Genomic DNA, 21,041 nt, shown 5'->3' with positions numbered 1-21,041 from the left:
TCATCAGCGACTATTATTGTACAGATGATGTACTGGTCAGCCTGCACTGTTTCCTCACACTGTCATCTCTAGACAAGAGTCGTTTTCATACGACAAGTGTCCCTTTTGACGTGTTTGTGGCTGTGGCGCGGAAGTAACCTCACGAGGGGAACGCCGCATTTACGACTAACACTCTCTGTTTGTAGCTCACACTACCGAAGAAACAGTTTGGTGCCGTAGGTGCGCTTGTGTTTAATGCAAATTTTTGATTTCACTTAGAAGAACACGGCCAGTATCGTGCTGTTGCACATTACAAAGGATCTCAATGATATGCATGGTGCTCCAGAGAAGCGACAAAATCTGTGTCAGGAGTGGGATTCGAACCCACGCCCTCATTCGAGGACCAGAAGGCTCTAGCTGCTACTGCAGCCAAGGTTGTTCCTTGAGTCTGGCGCCTTAGACCGCTCGGCCATCCTGACACTTGATTAGATCCTCCTCGTTTGTTCTATTAGAGTACTTGCAGTTGATGTAGTTGTCGCATCCACGTTGCCACAGTACACAGGCATGAGTTCTGCAACCAGAAGACGTTCGCCAGACGCAGCCGCACAAATATAGCACAGAATGTACCACCAAAAGAGTTTCTCAAATCCATATAATCACAGCAATCAATACATTTTGTTCGAAACTAAGTCGTCTGTTACAGACATCAGAGATTAGACAGAATGCAGAGGTCTATGTGTCGAGTAATATCTCAAGTTTTGATCACGTTGCAATCTCCATAAAGTAATACTTTGAGTATTTGAATTTATTTCGAGTTCTCTGTATTTCATCAGCGACTATTATTGTACAGATGATGTACTGGTCAGCCTGCACTGTTTCCTCACACTGTCATCTCTAGACAAGAGTCGTTTTCATACGACAAGTGTCCCTTTTGACGTGTTTGTGGCTGTGGCGCGGAAGTAACCTCACGAGGGGAACGCCGCATTTACGACTAACACTCTCTGTTTGTAGCTCACACTACCGAAGAAACAGTTTGGTGCCGTAGGTGCGCTTGTGTTTAATGCAAATTTTTGATTTCACTTAGAAGAACACGGCCAGTATCGTGCTGTTGCACATTACAAAGGATCTCAATGATATGCATGGTGCTCCAGAGAAGCGACAAAATCCGTGTCAGGAGTGGGACTCGAACCCACGCCCTCATTCGAGGACCACAAGGCTCTAGCTGCTACTGCAGCCAAGGTTGTTCCTTGAGTCTGGCGCCTTAGACCGCTCGGCCATCCTGACACTTGATTAGATCCTCCTCGTTTGTTCTATTAGAGTACTTGCAGTTGATGTAGTTGTCGCATCCACGTTGCCACAGTACACAGGCATGAGTTCTGCAACCAGAAGACGTTCGCCAGACGCAGCCGCACAAATATAGCACAGAATGTACCACCAAAAGAGTTTCTCAAATCCATATAATCACAGCAATCAATACATTTTGTTCGAAACTAAGTCGTCTGTTACAGACATCAGAGATTAGACAGAATGCAGAGGTCTATGTGTCGAGTAATATCTCAAGTTTTGATCACGTTGCAATCTCCATAAAGTAATACTTTGAGTATTTGAATTTATTTCGAGTTCTCTGTATTTCATCAGCGACTATTATTGTACAGATGATGTACTGGTCAGCCTGCACTGTTTCCTCACACTGTCATCTCTAGACAAGAGTCGTTTTCATACGACAAGTGTCCCTTTTGACGTGTTTGTGGCTGTGGCGCGGAAGTAACCTCACGAGGGGAACGCCGCATTTACGACTAACACTCTCTGTTTGTAGCTCACACTACCGAAGAAACAGTTTGGTGCCGTAGGTGCGCTTGTGTTTAATGCAAATTTTTGATTTCACTTAGAAGAACACGGCCAGTATCGTGCTGTTGCACATTACAAAGAATCTCAATGATATGCATGGTGCTCCAGAGAAGCGACAAAATCTGTGTCAGGAGTGGGATTCGAACCCACGCCCTCATTCGAGGACCAGAAGGCTCTAGCTGCTACTGCAGCCAAGGTTGTTCCTTGAGTCTGGCGCCTTAGACCGCTCGGCCATCCTGACACTTGATTAGATCCTCCTCGTTTGTTCTATTAGAGTACTTGCAGTTGATGTAGTTGTCGCATCCACGTTGCCACAGTACACAGGCATGAGTTCTGCAACCAGAAGACGTTCGCCAGACGCAGCCGCACAAATATAGCACAGAATGTACCACCAAAAGAGTTTCTCAAATCCATATAATCACAGCAATCAATACATTTTGTTCGAAACTAAGTCGTCTGTTACAGACATCAGAGATTAGACAGAATGCAGAGGTCTATGTGTCGAGTAATATCTCAAGTTTTGATCACGTTGCAATCTCCATAAAGTAATACTTTGAGTATTTGAATTTATTTCGAGTTCTCTGTATTTCATCAGCGACTATTATTGTACAGATGATGTACTGGTCAGCCTGCACTGTTTCCTCACACTGTCATCTCTAGACAAGAGTCGTTTTCATACGACAAGTGTCCCTTTTGACGTGTTTGTGGCTGTGGCGCGGAAGTAACCTCACGAGGGGAACGCCGCATTTACGACTAACACTCTCTGTTTGTAGCTCACACTACCGAAGAAACAGTTTGGTGCCGTAGGTGCGCTTGTGTTTAATGCAAATTTTTGATTTCACTTAGAAGAACACGGCCAGTATCGTGCTGTTGCACATTACAAAGGATCTCAATGATATGCATGGTGCTCCAGAGAAGCGACAAAATCTGTGTCAGGAGTGGGATTCGAACCCACACCCTCATTCGAGGACCAGAAGGCTCTAGCTGCTACTGCAGCCAAGGTTGTTCCTTGAGTCTGGCGCCTTAGACCGCTCGGCCATCCTGACACTTGATTAGATCCTCCTCGTTTGTTCTATTAGAGTACTTGCAGTTGATGTAGTTGTCGCATCCACGTTGCCACAGTACACAGGCATGAGTTCTGCAACCAGAAGACGTTCGCCAGACGCAGCCGCACAAATATAGCACAGAATGTACCACCAAAAGAGTTTCTCAAATCCATATAATCACAGCAATCAATACATTTTGTTCGAAACTAAGTCGTCTGTTACGGACATCAGAGATTAGACAGAATGCAGAGGTCTATGTGTCGAGTAATATCTCAAGTTTTGATCACGTTGCAATCTCCATAAAGTAATACTTTGAGTATTTGAATTTATTTCGAGTTCTCTGTATTTCATCAGCGACTATTATTGTACAGATGATGTACTGGTCAGCCTGCACTGTTTCCTCACACTGTCATCTCTAGACAAGAGTCGTTTTCATACGACAAGTGTCCCTTTTGACGTGTTTGTGGCTGTGGCGCGGAAGTAACCTCACGAGGGGAACGCCGCATTTACGACTAACACTCTCTGTTTGTAGCTCACACTACCGAAGAAACAGTTTGGTGCCGTAGGTGCGCTTGTGTTTAATGCAAATTTTTGATTTCACTTAGAAGAACACGGCCAGTATCGTGCTGTTGCACATTACAAAGGATCTCAATGATATGCATGGTGCTCCAGAGAAGCGACAAAATCTGTGTCAGGAGTGGGATTCGAACCCACGCCCTCATTCGAGGACCAGAAGGCTCTAGCTGCTACTGCAGCCAAGGGTGTTCCTTGAGTCTGGCGCTTTAGACCGCTCGGCCATCCTGACACTTGATTAGATCCTCCTCGTTTGTTCTATTAGAGTACTTGCAGTTGATGTAGTTGTCGCATCCACGTTGCCACAGTACACAGGCATGAGTTCTGCAACCAGAAGACGTTCGCCAGACGCAGCCGCACAAATATAGCACAGAATGTACCACCAAAAGAGTTTCTCAAATCCATATAATCACAGCAATCAATACATTTTGTTCGAAACTAAGTCGTCTGTTACAGACATCAGAGATTAGACAGAATGCAGAGGTCTATGTGTCGAGTAATATCTCAAGTTTTGATCACGTTGCAATCTCCATAAAGTAATACTTTGAGTATTTGAATTTATTTCGAGTTCTCTGTATTTCATCAGCGACTATTATTGTACAGATGATGTACTGGTCAGCCTGCACTGTTTCCTCACACTGTCATCTCTAGACAAGAGTCGTTTTCATACGACAAGTGTCCCTTTTGACGTGTTTGTGGCTGTGGCGCGGAAGTAACCTCACGAGGGGAACGCCGCATTTACGACTAACACTCTCTGTTTGTAGCTCACACTACCGAAGAAACAGTTTGGTGCCATAGGTGCGCTTGTGTTTAATGCAAATTTTTGATTTCACTTAGAAGAACACGGCCAGTATCGTGCTGTTGCACATTACAAAGGATCTCAATGATATGCATGGTGCTCCAGAGAAGCGACAAAATCTGTGTCAGGAGTGGGATTCGAACCCACGCCCTCATTCGAGGACCAGACGGCTCTAGCTGCTACTGCAGCCAAGGGTGTTCCTTGAGTCTGGCGCCTTAGACCGCTCGGCCATCCTGACACTTGATTAGATCCTCCTCGTTTGTTCTATTAGAGTACTTGCAGTTGATGTAGTTGTCGCATCCACGTTGCCACAGTACACAGGCATGAGTTCTGCAACCAGAAGACGTTCGCCAGACGCAGCCGCACAAATATAGCACAGAATGTACCACCAAAAGAGTTTCTCAAATCCATATAATCACAGCAATTAATACATTTCGTTCGAAACTAAGTCGTCTGTTACAGACATCAGAGATTAGACAGAATGCAGAGGTCTATGTGTCGAGTAATATCTCAAGTTTTGATCACGTTGCAATCTCCATAAAGTAATACTTTGAGTATTTGAATTTATTTCGAGTTCTCTGTATTTCATCAGCGACTATTATTGTACAGATGATGTACTGGTCAGCCTGCACTGTTTCCTCACACTGTCATCTCTAGACAAGAGTCGTTTTCATACGACAAGTGTCCCTTTTGACGTGTTTGTGGCTGTGGCGCGGAAGTAACCTCACGAGGGGAACGCCGCATTTACGACTAACACTCTCTGTTTGTAGCTCACACTACCGAAGAAACAGTTTGGTGCCGTAGGTGCGCTTGTGTTTAATGCAAATTTTTGATTTCACTTAGAAGAACACGGCCAGTATCGTGCTGTTGCACATTACAAAGGATCTCAATGATATGCATGGTGCTCCAGAGAAGCGACAAAATCTGTGTCAGGAGTGGGATTCGAACCCACGCCCTCATTCGAGGACCAGAAGGCTCTAGCTGCTACTGCAGCCAAGGTCGTTCCTTGAGTCTGGCGCCTTAGACCGCTCGGCCATCCTGACACTTGATTAGATCCTCCTCGTTTGTTCTATTAGAGTACTTGCAGTTGATGTAGTTGTCGCATCCACGTTGCCACAGTACACAGGCATGAGTTCTGCAACCAGAAGACGTTCGCCAGACGCAGCCGCACAAATATAGCACAGAATGTACCACCAAAAGAGTTTCTCAAATCCATATAATCACAGCAATCAATACATTTTGTTCGAAACTAAGTCGTCTGTTACAGACATCAGAGATTAGACAGAATGCAGAGGTCTATGTGTCGAGTAATATCTCAAGTTTTGATCACGTTGCAATCTCCATAAAGTAATACTTTGAGTATTTGAATTTATTTCGAGTTCTCTGTATTTCATCAGCGACTATTATTGTACAGATGATGTACTAGTCAGCATGCACTGTTTCCTCACACTGTCATCTCTAGACAAGAGTCGTTTTCATACGACAAGTGTCCCTTTTGACGTGTTTGTGGCTGTGGCGCGGAAGTAACCTCACGAGGGGAACGCCGCATTTACGACTAACACTCTCTGTTTGTAGGTCACACTACCGAAGAAACAGTTTGGTGCCGTAGGTGCGCTTGTGTTTAATGCAAATTTTTGATTTCACTTAGAAGAACACGGCCAGTATCGTGCTGTTGCACATTACAAAGGATCTCAATGATATGCATGGTGCTCCAGAGAAGCGACAAAATCTGTGTCAGGAGTGGGATTCGAACCCACGCCCTCATTCGAGGACCAGAAGGCTCTAGCTGCTACTGCAGCCAAGGTCGTTCCTTGAGTCTGGCGCCTTAGACCGCTCGGACATCCTGACACTTGATTTGATCCTCCTCGTTTGTTCTATTAGAGTACTTGCAGTTGATGTAGTTGTCGCATCCACGTTGCCACAGTACACAGGCATGAGTTCTGCAACCAGAAGACGTTCGCCAGACGCAGCCGCACAAATATAGCACAGAATGTACCACCAAAAGAGTTTCTCAAATCCATATAATCACAGCAATCAATACATTTTGTTCGAAACTAAGTCGTCTGTTACAGACATCAGAGATTAGACAGAATGCAGAGGTCTATGTGTCGAGTAATATCTCAAGTTATGATCACGTTGCAATCTCCATAAAGTAATACTTTGAGTATTTGAATTTATTTCGAGTTCTCTGTATTTCATCAGCGACTATTATTGTACAGATGATGTACTGGTCAGCCTGCACTGTTTCCTCACACTGTCATCTCTAGACAAGAGTCGTTTTCATACGACAAGTGTCCCTTTTGACGTGTTTGTGGCTGTGGCGCGGAAGTAACCTCACGAGGGGAACGCCGCATTTACGACTAACACTCTCTGTTTGTAGCTCACACTACCGAAGAAACAGTTTGGTGCCGTAGGTGCGCTTGTGTTTAATGCAAATTTTTGATTTCACTTAGAAGAACACGGCCAGTATCGTGCTGTTGCACATTACAAAGGATCTCAATGATATGCATGGTGCTCCAGAGAAGCGACAAAATCTGTGTCAGGAGTGGGATTCGAACCCACGCCCTCATTCGAGGACCAGAAGGCTCTAGCTGCTACTGCAGCCAAGGTTGTTCCTTGAGTCTGGCGCCTTAGACCGCTCGGCCATCCTGACACTTCATTAGATCCTCCTCGTTTGTTCTATTACAGTACTTGCAGTTGATGTAGTTGTCGCATTCACGTTGCCACAGTACACAGGCATGAGTTCTGCAACCAGAAGACGTTCGCCAGCCGCAGCCGCACAAATATAGCACAGAATGTACCACCAAAAGAGTTTCTCAAATCCATATAATCACAGCAATCAATACATTTTGTTCGAAACTAAGTCGTCTGTTACAGACATCAGAGATTAGACAGAATGCAGAGGTCTATGTGTCGAGTAATATCTCAAGTTTTGATCACGTTGCAATCTCCATAAAGTAATACTTTGAGTATTTGAATTTATTTCGAGTTCTCTGTATTTCATCAGCGACTATTATTGTACAGATGATGTACTGGTCAGCCTGCACTGTTTCCTCACACTGTCATCTCTAGACAAGAGTCGTTTTCATACGACAAGTGTCCCTTTTGACGTGTTTGTGGCTGTGGCGCGGAAGTAACCTCGCGAGGGGAACGCCGCATTTACGACTAACACTCTCTGTTTGTAGCTCACACTACCGAAGAAACAGTTTGGTGCCGTAGGTGCGCTTGTGTTTAATGCAAATTTTTGATTTCACTTAGAAGAACACGGCCAGTATCGTGCTGTTGCACATTACAAAGGATCTCAATGATATGCATGGTGCTCCAGAGAAGCGACAAAATCTGTGTCAGGAGTGGGATTCGAACCCACGCCCTCATTCGAGGACCAGAAGGCTCTAGCTGCTACTGCAGCCAAGGGTGTTCCTTGAGTCTGGCGCCTTAGACCGCTCGGCCATCCTGACACTTGATTAGATCCTCCTCGTTTGTTCTATTAGAGTACTTGCAGTTGATGTAGTTGTCGCATCCACGTTGCCACAGTACACAGGCATGAGTTCTGCAACCAGAAGACGTTCGCCAGACGCAGCCGCACAAATATAGCACAGAATGTACCACCAAAAGAGTTTCTCAAATCCATATAATCACAGCAATCAATACATTTTGTTCGAAACTAAGTCGTCTGTTACAGACATCAGAGATTAGACAGAATGCAGAGGTCTATGTGTCGAGTAATATCTCAAGTTTTGATCACGTTGCAATCTCCATAAAGTAATACTTTGAGTATTTGAATTTATTTCGAGTTCTCTGTATTTCATCAGCGACTATTATTGTACAGATGATGTACTGGTCAGCCTGCACTGTTTCCTCACACTGTCATCTCTAGACAAGAGTCGTTTTCATACGACAAGTGTCCCTTTTGACGTGTTTGTGGCTGTGGCGCGGAAGTAACCTCACGAGGGGAACGCCGCATTTACGACTAACACTCTCTGTTTGTAGCTCACACTACCGAAGAAACAGTTTGGTGCCGTAGGTGCGCTTGTGTTTAATGCAAATTTTTGATTTCACTTAGAAGAACACGGCCAGTATCGTGCTGTTGCACATTACAAAGGATCTCAATGATATGCATGGTGCTCCAGAGAAGCGACAAAATCTGTGTCAGGAGTGGGATTCGAACCCACGCCCTCATTCGAGGACCAGAAGGCTCTAGCTGCTACTGCAGCCAAGGTTGTTCCTTGAGTCTGGCGCCTTAGACCGCTCGGCCATCCTGACACTTGATTAGATCCTCCTCGTTTGTTCTATTAGAGTACTTGCAGTTGATGTAGTTGTCGCATCCACGTTGCCACAGTACACAGGCATGAGTTCTGCAACCAGAAGACGTTCGCCAGACGCAGCCGCACAAATATAGCACAGAATGTACCACCAAAAGAGTTTCTCAAATCCATATAATCACAGCAATCAATACATTTTGTTCGAAACTAAGTCGTCTGTTACAGACATCAGAGATTAGACAGAATGCAGAGGTCTATGTGTCGAGTAATATCTCAAGTTTTGATCACGTTGCAATCTCCATAAAGTAATACTTTGAGTATTTGAATTTATTTCGAGTTCTCTGTATTTCATCAGCGACTATTATTGTACAGATGATGTACTGGTCAGCCTGCACTGTTTCCTCACACTGTCATCTCTAGACAAGAGTCGTTTTCATACGACAAGTGTCCCTTTTGACATGTTTGTGGCTGTGGCGCGGAAGTAACCTCACGAGGGGAACGCCGCATTTACGACTAACACTCTCTGTTTGTAGCTCACACTACCGAAGAAACAGTTTGGTGCCGTAGGTGCGCTTGTGTTTAATGCAAATTTTTGATTTCACTTAGAAGAACACGGCCAGTATCGTGCTGTTGCACATTACAAAGGATCTCAATGATATGCATGGTGCTCCAGAGAAGCGACAAAATCTGTGTCAGGAGTGGGATTCGAACCCACGCCCTCATTCGAGGACCAGAAGGCTCTAGCTGCTACTGCAGCTAAGGGTGTTCCTTGAGTCTGGCGCCTTAGACCGCTCGGCCATCCTGACACTTCATTAGATCCTCCTCGTTTGTTCTATTAGAGTACTTGCAGTTGATGTAGTTGTCGCATTCACGTTGCCACAGTACACAGGCATGAGTTCTGCAACCAGAAGACGTTCGCCAGCCGCAGCCGCACAAATATAGCACAGAATGTACCACCAAAAGAGTTTCTCAAATCCATATAATCACAGCAATCAATACATTTTGTTCGAAACTAAGTCGTCTGTTACAGACATCAGAGATTAGACAGAATGCAGAGGTCTATGTGTCGAGTAATATCTCAAGTTTTGATCACGTTGCAATCTCCATAAAGTAATACTTTGAGTATTTGAATTTATTTCGAGTTCTCTGTATTTCATCAGCGACTATTATTGTACAGATGATGTACTGGTCAGCCTGCACTGTTTCCTCACACTGTCATCTCTAGACAAGAGTCGTTTTCATACGACAAGTGTCCCTTTTGACGTGTTTGTGGCTGTGGCGCGGAAGTAACCTCGCGAGGGGAACGCCGCATTTACGACTAACACTCTCTGTTTGTAGCTCACACTACCGAAGAAACAGTTTGGTGCCGTAGGTGCGCTTGTGTTTAATGCAAATTTTTGATTTCACTTAGAAGAACACGGCCAGTATCGTGCTGTTGCACATTACAAAGGATCTCAATGATATGCATGGTGCTCCAGAGAAGCGACAAAATCTGTGTCAGGAGTGGGATTCGAACCCACGCCCTCATTCGAGGACCAGAAGGCTCTAGCTGCTACTGCAGCCAAGGGTGTTCCTTGAGTCTGGCGCCTTAGACCGCTCGGCCATCCTGACACTTGATTAGATCCTCCTCGTTTGTTCTATTAGAGTACTTGCAGTTGATGTAGTTGTCGCATCCACGTTGCCACAGTACACAGGCATGAGTTCTGCAACCAGAAGACGTTCGCCAGACGCAGCCGCACAAATATAGCACAGAATGTACCACCAAAAGAGTTTCTCAAATCCATATAATCACAGCAATCAATACATTTTGTTCGAAACTAAGTCGTCTGTTACAGACATCAGAGATTAGACAGAATGCAGAGGTCTATGTGTCGAGTAATATCTCAAGTTTTGATCACGTTGCAATCTCCATAAAGTAATACTTTGAGTATTTGAATTTATTTCGAGTTCTCTGTATTTCATCAGCGACTATTATTGTACAGATGATGTACTGGTCAGCCTGCACTGTTTCCTCACACTGTCATCTCTAGACAAGAGTCGTTTTCATACGACAAGTGTCCCTTTTGACGTGTTTGTGGCTGTGGCGCGGAAGTAACCTCACGAGGGGAACGCCGCATTTACGACTAACACTCTCTGTTTGTAGCTCACACTACCGAAGAAACAGTTTGGTGCCGTAGGTGCGCTTGTGTTTAATGCAAATTTTTGATTTCACTTAGAAGAACACGGCCAGTATCGTGCTGTTGCACATTACAAAGGATCTCAATGATATGCATGGTGCTCCAGAGAAGCGACAAAATCTGTGTCAGGAGTGGGATTCGAACCCACGCCCTCATTCGAGGACCAGAAGGCTCTAGCTGCTACTGCAGCCAAGGTTGTTCCTTGAGTCTGGCGCCTTAGACCGCTCGGCCATCCTGACACTTGATTAGATCCTCCTCGTTTGTTCTATTAGAGTACTTGCAGTTGATGTAGTTGTCGCATCCACGTTGCCACAGTACACAGGCATGAGTTCTGCAACCAGAAGACGTTCGCCAGACGCAGCCGCACAAATATAGCACAGAATGTACCACCAAAAGAGTTTCTCAAATCCATATAATCACAGCAATCAATACATTTTGTTCGAAACTAAGTCGTCTGTTACAGACATCAGAGATTAGACAGAATGCAGAGGTCTATGTGTCGAGTAATATCTCAAGTTTTGATCACGTTGCAATCTCCATAAAGTAATACTTTGAGTATTTGAATTTATTTCGAGTTCTCTGTATTTCATCAGCGACTATTATTGTACAGATGATGTACTGGTCAGCCTGCACTGTTTCCTCACACTGTCATCTCTAGACAAGAGTCGTTTTCATACGACAAGTGTCCCTTTTGACGTGTTTGTGGCTGTGGCGCGGAAGTAACCTCACGAGGGGAAAGCCGCATTTACGACTAACACTCTCTGTTTGTAGCTCACACTACCGAAGAAACAGTTTGGTGCCGTAGGTGCGCTTGTGTTTAATGCAAATTTTTGATTTCACTTAGAAGAACACGGCCAGTATCGTGCTGTTGCACATTACAAAGGATCTCAATGATATGCATGGTGCTCCAGAGAAGCGACAAAATCTGTGTCAGGAGTGGGATTCGAACCCACGCCCTCATTCGAGGACCAGAAGGCTCTAGCTGCTACTGCAGCCAAGGTTGTTCCTTGAGTCTGGCGCCTTAGACCGCACGGCCATCCTGACACTTGATTACATCCTCCTCGTTTGTTCTATTAGAGTACTTGCAGTTGATGTAGTTGTCGCATCCACGTTGCCACAGTACACAGGCATGAGTTCTGCAACCAGAAGACGTTCGCCAGACGCAGCCGCACAAATATAGCACAGAATGTACCACCAAAAGAGTTTCTCAAATCCATATAATCACAGCAATCAATACATTTTGTTCGAAACTAAGTCGTCTGTTACAGACATCAGAGATTAGACAGAATGCAGAGGTCTATGTGTCGAGTAATATCTCAAGCTTTTATCACGTTGCAATCTCCATAAAGTAATACTTTGAGTATTTGAATTTATTTCGAGTTCTCTGTATTTCATCAGCGACTATTATTGTACAGATGATGTACTGGTCAGCCTGCACTGTTTCCTCACACTGTCATCTCTAGACAAGAGTCGTTTTCATACGACAAGTGTCCCTTTTGACGTGTTTGTGGCTGTGGCGCGGAAGTAACCTCACGAGGGGAACGCCGCATTTACGACTAACACTCTCTGTTTGTAGCTCACACTACCGAAGAAACAGTTTGGTGCCGTAGGTGCGCTTGTGTTTAATGCAAATTTTTGATTTCACTTAGAAGAACACGGCCAGTATCGTGCTGTTGCACATTACAAAGGATCTCAATGATATGCATGGTGCTCCAGAGAAGCGACAAAATCTGTGTCAGGAGTGGGATACGAACCCACGCCCTCATTCGAGGACCAGAAGGCTCTAGCTGCTACTGCAGCCAAGGTTGTTCCTTGAGTCTGGCGCCTTAGACCGCTCGGCCATCCTGACACTTGATTAGATCCTCCTCGTTTGTTCTATTAGAGTACTTGCAGTTGATGTAGTTGTCGCATCCACGTTGCCACAGTACACAGGCATGAGTTCTGCAACCAGAAGACGTTCGCCAGACGCAGCCGCACAAATATAGCACAGAATGTACCACCAAAAGAGTTTCTCAAATCCATATAATCACAGCAATCAATACATTTTGTTCGAAACTAAGTCGTCTGTTACAGACATCAGAGATTAGACAGAATGCAGAGGTCTATGTGTCGAGTAATATCTCAAGTTTCGATCACGATGCAATCTCCATAAAGTAATACTTTGAGTATTTGAATTTATTTCGAGTTCTCTGTATTTCATCAGCGACTATTATTGTACAGATGATGTACTGGTCAGCCTGCACTGTTTCCTCACACTGTCATCTCTAGACAAGAGTCGTTTTCATACGACAAGTGTCCCTTTTGACGTGTTTGTGGCTGTGGCGGGGAAGTAACCTCACGAGGGGAACGCCGCATTTACGACTAACACTCTCTGTTTGTAGCTCACACTACCGAAGAAACAGTTTGGTGCCGTAGGTGCGCTTGTGTTTAATGCAAATTTTTGATTTCACTTAGAAGAACACGGCCAGTATCGTGCTGTTGCACATTACAAAGGATCTCAATGATATGCATGGTGCTCCAGAGAAGCGACAAAATCTGTGTCAGGAGTGGGATTCGAACCCACGCCCTCATTCGAGGACCAGAAGGCTCTAGCTGCTACTGCAGGCAAGGTTGTTCCTTGAGTCTGGCGCCTTAGACCGCTCGGCCATCCTGACACTTGATTAGATCCTCCTCGTTTGTTCTATTAGAGTACTTGCAGTTGATGTAGTTGTCGCATCCACGTTGCCACAGTACACAGGCATGAGTTCTGCAACCAGAAGACGTTCGCCAGACGCAGCCGCACAAATATAGCACAGAATGTACCACCAAAAGAGTTTCTCAAATCCATATAATCACAGCAATCAATACATTTTGTTCGAAACTAAGTCGTCTGTTACAGACATCAGAGATTAGACAGAATGCAGAGGTCTATGTGTCGAGTAATATCTCAAGTTATGATCACGTTGCAATCTCCATAAAGTAATACTTTGAGTATTTGAATTTATTTCGAGTTCTCTGTATTTCATCAGCGACTATTATTGTACAGATGATGTACTGGTCAGCCTGCACTGTTTCCTCACACTGTCATCTCTAGACAAGAGTCGTTTTCATACGACAAGTGTCCCTTTTCACGTGTTTGTGGCTGTGGCGCGGAAGTAACCTCACGAGGGGAACGCCGCATTTACGACTAACACTCTCTGTTTGTAGCTCACACTACCGAAGAAACAGTTTGGTGCCGTAGGTGCGCTTGTGTTTAATGCAAATTTTTGATTTCACTTAGAAGAACACGGCCAGTATCGTGCTGTTGCACATTACAAAGGATCTCAATGATATGCATGGTGCTCCAGAGAAGCGACAAAATCTGTGTCAGGAGTGGGATTCGAACCCACGCCCTCATTCGAGGACCAGAAGGCTCTAGCTGCTACTGCAGCCAAGGTTGTTCCTTGAGTCTGGCGCCTTAGACCTTTTTTTTTTTTTTTTTTTTTTTTTTGTTGGGCCTCCCATCTCCCCTTATAGCCCGTCCTTTCGCTCTCCAAGTAACGCCTTCGTCGGCGAGCTTCTCAGCTATAGTTAGTGCTGTTGCCAGATGGAACTTAAACGAAAACGAACGTTGACCAAAGCAAAATGAAAAGTAAGCCTCCTTCCTCTGAGGCATTGTTGGTGAAAGGGTTAACGGAAAGGTGTGGATCTTCACGGAAATCAAAGGAAACATGCGATTGCTCGTGAAGCGGAAAATAAAAAACAACTATATATTACTTTCGGAAATCAGTCAAAGAAAAATCCATTCAGCACACAAAGCAAAACGCCATCCAGCAATGGAGAAGTCAATTAACACGGACGCTCACCGTGAAAAAATGGAAAAAAAGGTGCGATGTTCACTCCAAAGAAACAAGAAAGAAAAGAAATAATGCAATTCAATTAAGAAAAGCACACTAGCAATCCTGACCAAACTAAAAGCAAGTAAACACAATGAAATGTCCTCGCAGCATCACGATCCCATACCATAACATGGCAGAGTGGAAAACAAGAGGAAAATAAAGAAAGGAAAACAAAAATCCTCGCATAACACCATATACGAGGCAATTCCCAAGGGAGAAATGTCTCCCGATTACGTCATATTTTTCGTTCCTTATACTGAATATACATGCATCGCTAAACGAACTCTCTCACTATCACGTCACAGTTTTAAGCTGGAAAGTGTAAAGTTAATTAAGTCGACATCGGTAAGGAGCAAATGCATGCGCCAAAGCGACATGCAAAAAATTTGCAAAGGTCATAACATAATCAGTACGAACACGGTACTTGCCGTGCTCAGTCCATAAGTAGGTGAGAAAATCCAATCGATCCGTCAGTTTGAGACAAAAGAGTGAATAAATTGTATGGCCGAGTAACCAGATCGTGGCATTGCGTTTGGTGGATGGAAACGCCTTACACTGAGGTACGATTGCATCTGCCACTGTCACCTGCGCTGTAGACACCCTGTTGACGAGACGAATCATATCCCGAGCAGTGTCCCACACAGCACGGAACCGACGGCACACGAAACGATGTTGAATGGTATCTTCGACATGGCACTCTTCGCATGCAGGGGACGGACTCAGATGAATAGAGTGCAGTTTAGCATTTGTAGGAATCATGCCATTGACAACTTTATACCACGACGCTCTGACAGGTGCAGGAAGCACGGGGGAGGTGATGTTGCGCCAAACTGTCCGCCAGTCAGTATGTGGTAGGCGGTACTCCCACTTGTTTCTGGCCGGTAATCCCCGCAGAGCACGGACAATGTCGCCCACACGGCCCCCGCTGGAGCCACTATGCGCAAGATAGCTGCTGTTAAAATAAAAACGCCGCACGTAATTCAGCGCAAAGGGTATGTGGCTGACAGAGACCGGAGCAACCACGGAAGGTGGGCGGTATTGGGTGAACAACCTGACCGTGGCACTGCTGGTGCCTTTCTCCAATACGGCCGTAGTCCGTTTGAGGAGGAGCGCCGCGCATTTGGCGGAAAAATCCACCAGACCGAGTCCCCCATCGGCCGGATGTAAGGTGCAGGTGGCTAACGAAACCTTGAAAATGTCCCCTTTCCATAGGAGCCAGTAGACGGCCTGTTTAATAGCGCGATCTAGAAGCTTAGGAACCGGGAGAACCTGTGCTAAATACCACGCTCGAGCTAAGATGGTAGTGTTAATGAGATGCACCTTGTCATGGAGCGCCAAATGCCGGGCCGCATGAATTTTAACAACCGCCCTAATTGTGTGTAAGACGGGACGCCAATTCAGAGCCTCCATGCGCTGAGGATTATCAGATAAAATAACCCCCAGGACTTTGTGCTGCTGCACAACACTGAACCAATTTCGACGCACATGGCTCATGCGTGGAGTAAGAGGCAGCAAAACCGTCTTGTGAACATTCACAACGGCCCCCGTCGCCTTCTCAAACAGCCGGAGAACAGAGTACAGGGTATCCACATCAGCCGGCCGACCCAAGAACACCCCAAGATCGTCGGCATAAGCCCGACAAGTGAGGCGATCTTCCCCAAGTTGGATCCCGGGACACTCGCGGCAGATAGACCGCAGCAGCGGGTCGAGCGCCAAAGCGTAAAGTGTCATTGACAACGGGCAACCCTGTCTGACCGAGCGAGTTAGACGTATAGGCTGACTGAGGGACCCATTGACGACGACACTCGACGTGGCATTGCTCAAAAAACCCTGAACCGTGTGGGTAAACTTACGGCCAAAGCCCATTGCAATCATGACACGCCGCAAATAGGCATGGCCAACCCTGTCAAATGCATTCTGAAAATCGATCAACATAACCGCTGCCGACCGAACTCTGTTGCCACGTACAAAGCCGATACAGTCCCTATAGGCCAGAACGGCATCAAAAATATTCCTGTCACGCACAGCACACGTCTGATGTTCACAGAGAACGCGCGGCATGACTTGCCGCAGTCTGTGCGCGACGCACCTCGCCATGATCTTATAGTCCGCGTTTAACAGAGTGATCGGTCGAACAGTGTGGATATTCGGCGTCGCTTTCGATTTTGGAATGAGCGTGATGCATCCCGCTGCAAATTCCGTTGGTAGAGGAGCGCCATTAAGAATTTCATTCGCGATACCGGTTAACGTATCGCGTAAAAGGTTAAAAAACTGTAAATAAAATTCAGCCGGAATGCCGTCGATTCCGGGAGATTTCCCCCTAGGACTTCGCTTGACAGCTTCGTGCAATTCGTCGGACGTAAAAGCCTCATTAAGATGGACACGGTCTGTGCGACGTAAAACATTAGGAATCCCCTGTAAAAGACGACGCAGCGCAGCGGGTTCGACATCAACGTCCCGAAAGAGAGACTCAAAATGTGCGTGGATTTCTCTCTCAATCGTCACCCTGTCGGAAGTCTTTATTCCATCCCGAGTGACCCACGCATTAAAGGCCAATCGTTCGCGCATCTTCCGCTCTCTGTTAAGATGATAGATAGAGAGCGGCTCCCCGTCTACGGCACCCACAGGCTGGCACCGAGTAACCGGCCCTCTACCCTTTCGCCGCAGATCGGTCAAAAGTTCGGCCTGAAATTGTTTGAAAATGGGAAGAAGATGCGGCTGGGCCGTAACTTGGCGGGCGAGGTCCTTCAAACAGCTCTGATAAAATTGTGACGTCGAGCGACGCCAGTGCGCTGCGTCTCGGCTAAAATTAATTAAAAAGGTCCGGACTGCAGGTTTGGCAGTGCCAACCCACCACCCGAGAACGCTACTATCACCGGGTTTATCCTGCAAAAGTTTGTGCCACATATCAGTGAAGCACTGCTGAAAATGAGAGTCGGCCAGCAGGCTGCAGTTAAACTTCCATAGATTTCGGCGATAGGAAGGCCTAAAAAATGGAAGCGAAAGTTCACAAAAATAACTGCAGTGATCTGAAAAAATAACCGGCCTGACCTCAGATCGAGCCACCGGGGCCGCAAGTGACGATGACACATAGATCCGATCAAGTCGGCTGTGTCCCTGTGGATAAAAATAGGTAAATTGGGTGTCAACCGGGTGGAGCATTCGCCACGTGTCCTGCAGATTAAAACTTGTGAGAAGCGTGTGGAGTTCCTGACACTTGTTGGGGCGCGGCTCCTGATCGCGGTCATCGGTGACCGCATTAAAATCACCGCCGAGAATTAAATGAGCGGAATTCCGGTGCAAAACCTCACACAGCTCCTGACTATAAAAGAGCCGCCGCGCCGCGTAGTCGCTACCGGAAGGAGCATAAACATTAACAAACGTGACGCCTTCAATAATGCACGCAATAGCGCGGCCAGTAGGGAGACACTCGATATTAGTGACAGCGAGCCCGGGGCAGACTAAAATAGCTGTACCGGTGACATTGTCTGACACTACATTATCCACAATAACGTAGTCACTCAGATCGGTTAAAAGCAGGAGAGCCTCCCGTGTCACTTCTTGCAAAAAGGCGACATGGCAACGGGTTTCACATAAAAGAGTTTTTAAGGCAAAGACCTTATGAGGACTACGCATTTTGTTAACATTAACAGTAAGTATATGCCACCGACGCGTGTCAGGAACCATACACAACGCAAGGAGCAACAAATACAGTGTGCACAAGAAGCAAGGCAGTAGCACTGCGAAGATAACGCGTAATGTAGACAAGATCGGAAAAAATGGCATACCGATAGGTGGCAGGTATCATACACAAATTGCACACGAAAGAAGGGTCTACAATAACAGTCACAAGGGCGCCCCCAAAGCAAAGCAACACGTGAACATGAACGGCAAAAAAAGATCCACCGCAGGCTAGCGAACGCCAAGCACAGCTAAAACACCAACAAATAAGAAGATACAACATACACATACAATAAGAGGTGACCCGGCACAGCGAGGACGACGCAGTCGAGCGACAGGACCACTAAATAAAAAATAAATAAATAAAAACAAACCGGCGACGCCGCGCACAAGGTAAATCAAAGGCATGTTGTGGCATAATGAAAGGTAGTGTGCGCTACCAAACGACGCATGCAATCAACAACAACGGTAAAAGCTATCCCCCAATATGTGGAGACTGTAGACATAGGTAAAATATCAAAAAGATACGGACAGAGTAAAACGACATGTGCGCCGCCAATGCTGTACCATGCAGCTCGTCGGCATGAGCGATGAGACATTGCCTCCAACGGGGGGCACACACCAGACACAGCAAAGTCAATAAATAACAATAAGAAAAAAAAAAAAAAAAAAAAAAAAAATCAAAGAAGCGTGCACAACGGTGGAAGCATTGGCGTCACAAGGGGCACACACTGTTTCAACACAAACGACTAAAAATTCCGCCAGCGGACAATAAACACCAGACACTTTCAAAGGCTAAAACTTAGGTCCGCAAAAAATTGCATGCACACGTGCCGCGAAAAATATGCAAGGAAGTGGCAAGCACAGTAAAATATGTCTAAAACGGATGTCACACATCAGACGCGCGAAAAAAAAAAAAAAAAAGTATACGCACCACAAAAGCGGCACACGCACCGGTAAGACAGCACATGGTATTGAGATTAACGGGGTAAACACACAAAAACCACGTGTCAGGCCCCATTGACAACAAAACTACACAAGTATGTGAAAAATAAATGCGCACATCTGGAAAAGCAACCGTGTATCCGTAACGATCCAAGTGAGCGGCAAGAACGACTAAAATGTGCCGCCGACGAGCGGCTGGCACCCAACACATTGAAAAATACCAAACACATTTAAAATACACACCAAATAAAAACAGACAACGACGGGTGCAGTGGCGCTGCCAAAATTACACTCGCGTGCGAAAATACAGGTTAAAACGCGCAACAGACCGGTGTCACACAAAATAGACAAGAATACGCCACAAAAAACAACGGTAAACTTAGGCAACTACGGATGCAATCACGCTGCTAAGCAAAGAGCAAAGTCACGCTACGTACCGGCTCCAGTGCCGTCGTCCACCTCCACGTCCGCCGCCCAGTCGCACTTATCACCAGAAAACACGGGGGGCTGAACCACCTCCGTGTCCATACTAACAGCGGCACCGGAAGGAGCCGCCGTGGCAGGTCCAGCGCCGACGGCAGAAACAGGTCCAGAATCCTGTGAGTGCGGCCGGATACGACGGCAATGTGAGTCGTCCGATTTACGTTTGGCTGCCAAGTGTGCAGGCGACACGCCCTGAACAACGTCCATCGCCATACCGCTTGCCACAACGGGCTCCTTTTTAGTAAGGAGAACCTTTAGCTGTCGAACTTTCTCGTCCCGCTTGGATTCCGCGGAACTCACGGACGCCTCGGGCTGACTGCAAGCAACAGGACGCTGCCGACGGCGATCGGAAGCCGGCGCCTGCCGCGAGTCAACAACCGCGCGCTGCGAGGCCCGTTGCAATTTCTTTTGCTTAGAGGTGGACTTGTACGGTGGAACACAAGTCACCACCGGGGACGGCGTCCGCGCCTTACGAAAGGAAACACCTGAAATACTCGCGCTGCGAAAGCGGGTAACGTTTTCAGCCCTCTCAGTAGGCCTTTCGCGACGCGGTTTGGGTTCCGCGGGGGCGTCAAGACGCTCCTCACGATCGACAGCAACGGTGGCAGAAGCGGACACATTCTCATTCATAACAGAGGGAGCAGCCTCTGAAACGGGTTCCGATACGGACAGCGTTACAGCTGCCGGTACAGGGTCAGACACAATCGGTAGTTCAATTCTATCAACAGCCTGCGTGTCAGGCACAGTGGCTGCTACATCCACAGGCAAAGAAATCACGGGCAACGTCGGGGAGCTATCAGCAACAGGAACGGAAGGTGTAACGTCCATAGCAACGAAGTCGGTCGCAAGCTCAGGTGCTGACACACGACTCGCACGTGCGGGGGAGGCGCCAAGCGCGACCGACGCCCACGTCACCTCGTCCTGACCGTCTGTCCGTGGTAATTGCACAGGGCGACTACGTTTCGGACAGTCCTGTCGAAAATGTCCGGTGCCATTGCAAAACGAACAGGTCGCCGGTTGGCCGCTATAAGTAATAAAAGCCCGATGGCCAGCAACAACAACAAAAGACGGTATATGCTGTCGGACAATCATACGGACACTGCGAACACCGTTCTCAACGTCGTAATGATAAGCTGACGACCATTTCTCTTTTACGACCGAAAGCACTGTACCATACGGAAGTAAACTACGAGAAATAGTATCATTACGTACTTCGAATGGCAGGTTAAACACGCGAACAGTGCGTATACCATAACCCGCGTTCGATAGCACAACATCACTAATTGTACCGTCAAGGTGCCTGATTTTACGTATACCACCATTCACATTGACTAGAGTATCACACATATCGGAAGACGACAGTTTTAAAAAGACCGAGTTAAGGAACGCGT

General features: G+C 46.4%; 17 non-coding genes across 17 annotated transcripts; all 17 read right to left on the bottom strand.

Annotated features, from left to right (window-relative positions):
* Positions 1 to 342: 342 nt before the first annotated feature.
* On the bottom strand, positions 343 to 458 carry Trnal-caa (transfer RNA leucine (anticodon CAA)). Its single transcript has 2 exons — positions 421 to 458; positions 343 to 388 (listed from the first exon to the last, which is right to left on the bottom strand). It is a non-coding gene; the product is annotated as a tRNA-Leu (tRNA).
* A 689-nt stretch (positions 459 to 1,147) lies between these two features.
* Trnal-caa (transfer RNA leucine (anticodon CAA)) lies at positions 1,148 to 1,263 on the bottom strand. Its single transcript has 2 exons — positions 1,226 to 1,263; positions 1,148 to 1,193 (listed from the first exon to the last, which is right to left on the bottom strand). It is a non-coding gene; the product is annotated as a tRNA-Leu (tRNA).
* Positions 1,264 to 1,952: 689 nt separating this feature from the next.
* On the bottom strand, positions 1,953 to 2,068 carry Trnal-caa (transfer RNA leucine (anticodon CAA)). The gene is made up of 2 exons: positions 2,031 to 2,068; positions 1,953 to 1,998 (listed from the first exon to the last, which is right to left on the bottom strand). It is a non-coding gene; the product is annotated as a tRNA-Leu (tRNA).
* Positions 2,069 to 2,757: 689 nt separating this feature from the next.
* On the bottom strand, positions 2,758 to 2,873 carry Trnal-caa (transfer RNA leucine (anticodon CAA)). The gene is made up of 2 exons: positions 2,836 to 2,873; positions 2,758 to 2,803 (listed from the first exon to the last, which is right to left on the bottom strand). It is a non-coding gene; the product is annotated as a tRNA-Leu (tRNA).
* A 689-nt stretch (positions 2,874 to 3,562) lies between these two features.
* Trnal-caa (transfer RNA leucine (anticodon CAA)) lies at positions 3,563 to 3,678 on the bottom strand. Its single transcript has 2 exons — positions 3,641 to 3,678; positions 3,563 to 3,608 (listed from the first exon to the last, which is right to left on the bottom strand). It is a non-coding gene; the product is annotated as a tRNA-Leu (tRNA).
* A 689-nt stretch (positions 3,679 to 4,367) lies between these two features.
* Positions 4,368 to 4,483, bottom strand: Trnal-caa (transfer RNA leucine (anticodon CAA)). The gene is made up of 2 exons: positions 4,446 to 4,483; positions 4,368 to 4,413 (listed from the first exon to the last, which is right to left on the bottom strand). It is a non-coding gene; the product is annotated as a tRNA-Leu (tRNA).
* Positions 4,484 to 5,172: 689 nt separating this feature from the next.
* Positions 5,173 to 5,288, bottom strand: Trnal-caa (transfer RNA leucine (anticodon CAA)). The gene is made up of 2 exons: positions 5,251 to 5,288; positions 5,173 to 5,218 (listed from the first exon to the last, which is right to left on the bottom strand). It is a non-coding gene; the product is annotated as a tRNA-Leu (tRNA).
* Positions 5,289 to 5,977: 689 nt separating this feature from the next.
* Trnal-caa (transfer RNA leucine (anticodon CAA)) lies at positions 5,978 to 6,093 on the bottom strand. The gene is made up of 2 exons: positions 6,056 to 6,093; positions 5,978 to 6,023 (listed from the first exon to the last, which is right to left on the bottom strand). It is a non-coding gene; the product is annotated as a tRNA-Leu (tRNA).
* Positions 6,094 to 6,782: 689 nt separating this feature from the next.
* Trnal-caa (transfer RNA leucine (anticodon CAA)) lies at positions 6,783 to 6,898 on the bottom strand. Its single transcript has 2 exons — positions 6,861 to 6,898; positions 6,783 to 6,828 (listed from the first exon to the last, which is right to left on the bottom strand). It is a non-coding gene; the product is annotated as a tRNA-Leu (tRNA).
* A 689-nt stretch (positions 6,899 to 7,587) lies between these two features.
* Trnal-caa (transfer RNA leucine (anticodon CAA)) lies at positions 7,588 to 7,703 on the bottom strand. Its single transcript has 2 exons — positions 7,666 to 7,703; positions 7,588 to 7,633 (listed from the first exon to the last, which is right to left on the bottom strand). It is a non-coding gene; the product is annotated as a tRNA-Leu (tRNA).
* Positions 7,704 to 8,392: 689 nt separating this feature from the next.
* Positions 8,393 to 8,508, bottom strand: Trnal-caa (transfer RNA leucine (anticodon CAA)). Its single transcript has 2 exons — positions 8,471 to 8,508; positions 8,393 to 8,438 (listed from the first exon to the last, which is right to left on the bottom strand). It is a non-coding gene; the product is annotated as a tRNA-Leu (tRNA).
* Positions 8,509 to 9,197: 689 nt separating this feature from the next.
* Positions 9,198 to 9,313, bottom strand: Trnal-caa (transfer RNA leucine (anticodon CAA)). The gene is made up of 2 exons: positions 9,276 to 9,313; positions 9,198 to 9,243 (listed from the first exon to the last, which is right to left on the bottom strand). It is a non-coding gene; the product is annotated as a tRNA-Leu (tRNA).
* A 689-nt stretch (positions 9,314 to 10,002) lies between these two features.
* On the bottom strand, positions 10,003 to 10,118 carry Trnal-caa (transfer RNA leucine (anticodon CAA)). The gene is made up of 2 exons: positions 10,081 to 10,118; positions 10,003 to 10,048 (listed from the first exon to the last, which is right to left on the bottom strand). It is a non-coding gene; the product is annotated as a tRNA-Leu (tRNA).
* Positions 10,119 to 10,807: 689 nt separating this feature from the next.
* On the bottom strand, positions 10,808 to 10,923 carry Trnal-caa (transfer RNA leucine (anticodon CAA)). Its single transcript has 2 exons — positions 10,886 to 10,923; positions 10,808 to 10,853 (listed from the first exon to the last, which is right to left on the bottom strand). It is a non-coding gene; the product is annotated as a tRNA-Leu (tRNA).
* Positions 10,924 to 11,612: 689 nt separating this feature from the next.
* On the bottom strand, positions 11,613 to 11,728 carry Trnal-caa (transfer RNA leucine (anticodon CAA)). Its single transcript has 2 exons — positions 11,691 to 11,728; positions 11,613 to 11,658 (listed from the first exon to the last, which is right to left on the bottom strand). It is a non-coding gene; the product is annotated as a tRNA-Leu (tRNA).
* A 689-nt stretch (positions 11,729 to 12,417) lies between these two features.
* Positions 12,418 to 12,533, bottom strand: Trnal-caa (transfer RNA leucine (anticodon CAA)). Its single transcript has 2 exons — positions 12,496 to 12,533; positions 12,418 to 12,463 (listed from the first exon to the last, which is right to left on the bottom strand). It is a non-coding gene; the product is annotated as a tRNA-Leu (tRNA).
* A 689-nt stretch (positions 12,534 to 13,222) lies between these two features.
* Trnal-caa (transfer RNA leucine (anticodon CAA)) lies at positions 13,223 to 13,338 on the bottom strand. The gene is made up of 2 exons: positions 13,301 to 13,338; positions 13,223 to 13,268 (listed from the first exon to the last, which is right to left on the bottom strand). It is a non-coding gene; the product is annotated as a tRNA-Leu (tRNA).
* Between the last annotated feature and the right edge of the window lie 7,703 nt (positions 13,339 to 21,041).

Source organism: Schistocerca gregaria, chromosome 2 (genome assembly GCF_023897955.1).
Source record: "Schistocerca gregaria isolate iqSchGreg1 chromosome 2, iqSchGreg1.2, whole genome shotgun sequence".
In the NCBI taxonomy this organism is placed as follows: domain Eukaryota; kingdom Metazoa; phylum Arthropoda; class Insecta; order Orthoptera; family Acrididae; genus Schistocerca; species Schistocerca gregaria.
Note: the sequence above shows the minus strand (reverse complement) of the source record. Positions and strands in the feature narration are given on the sequence as shown.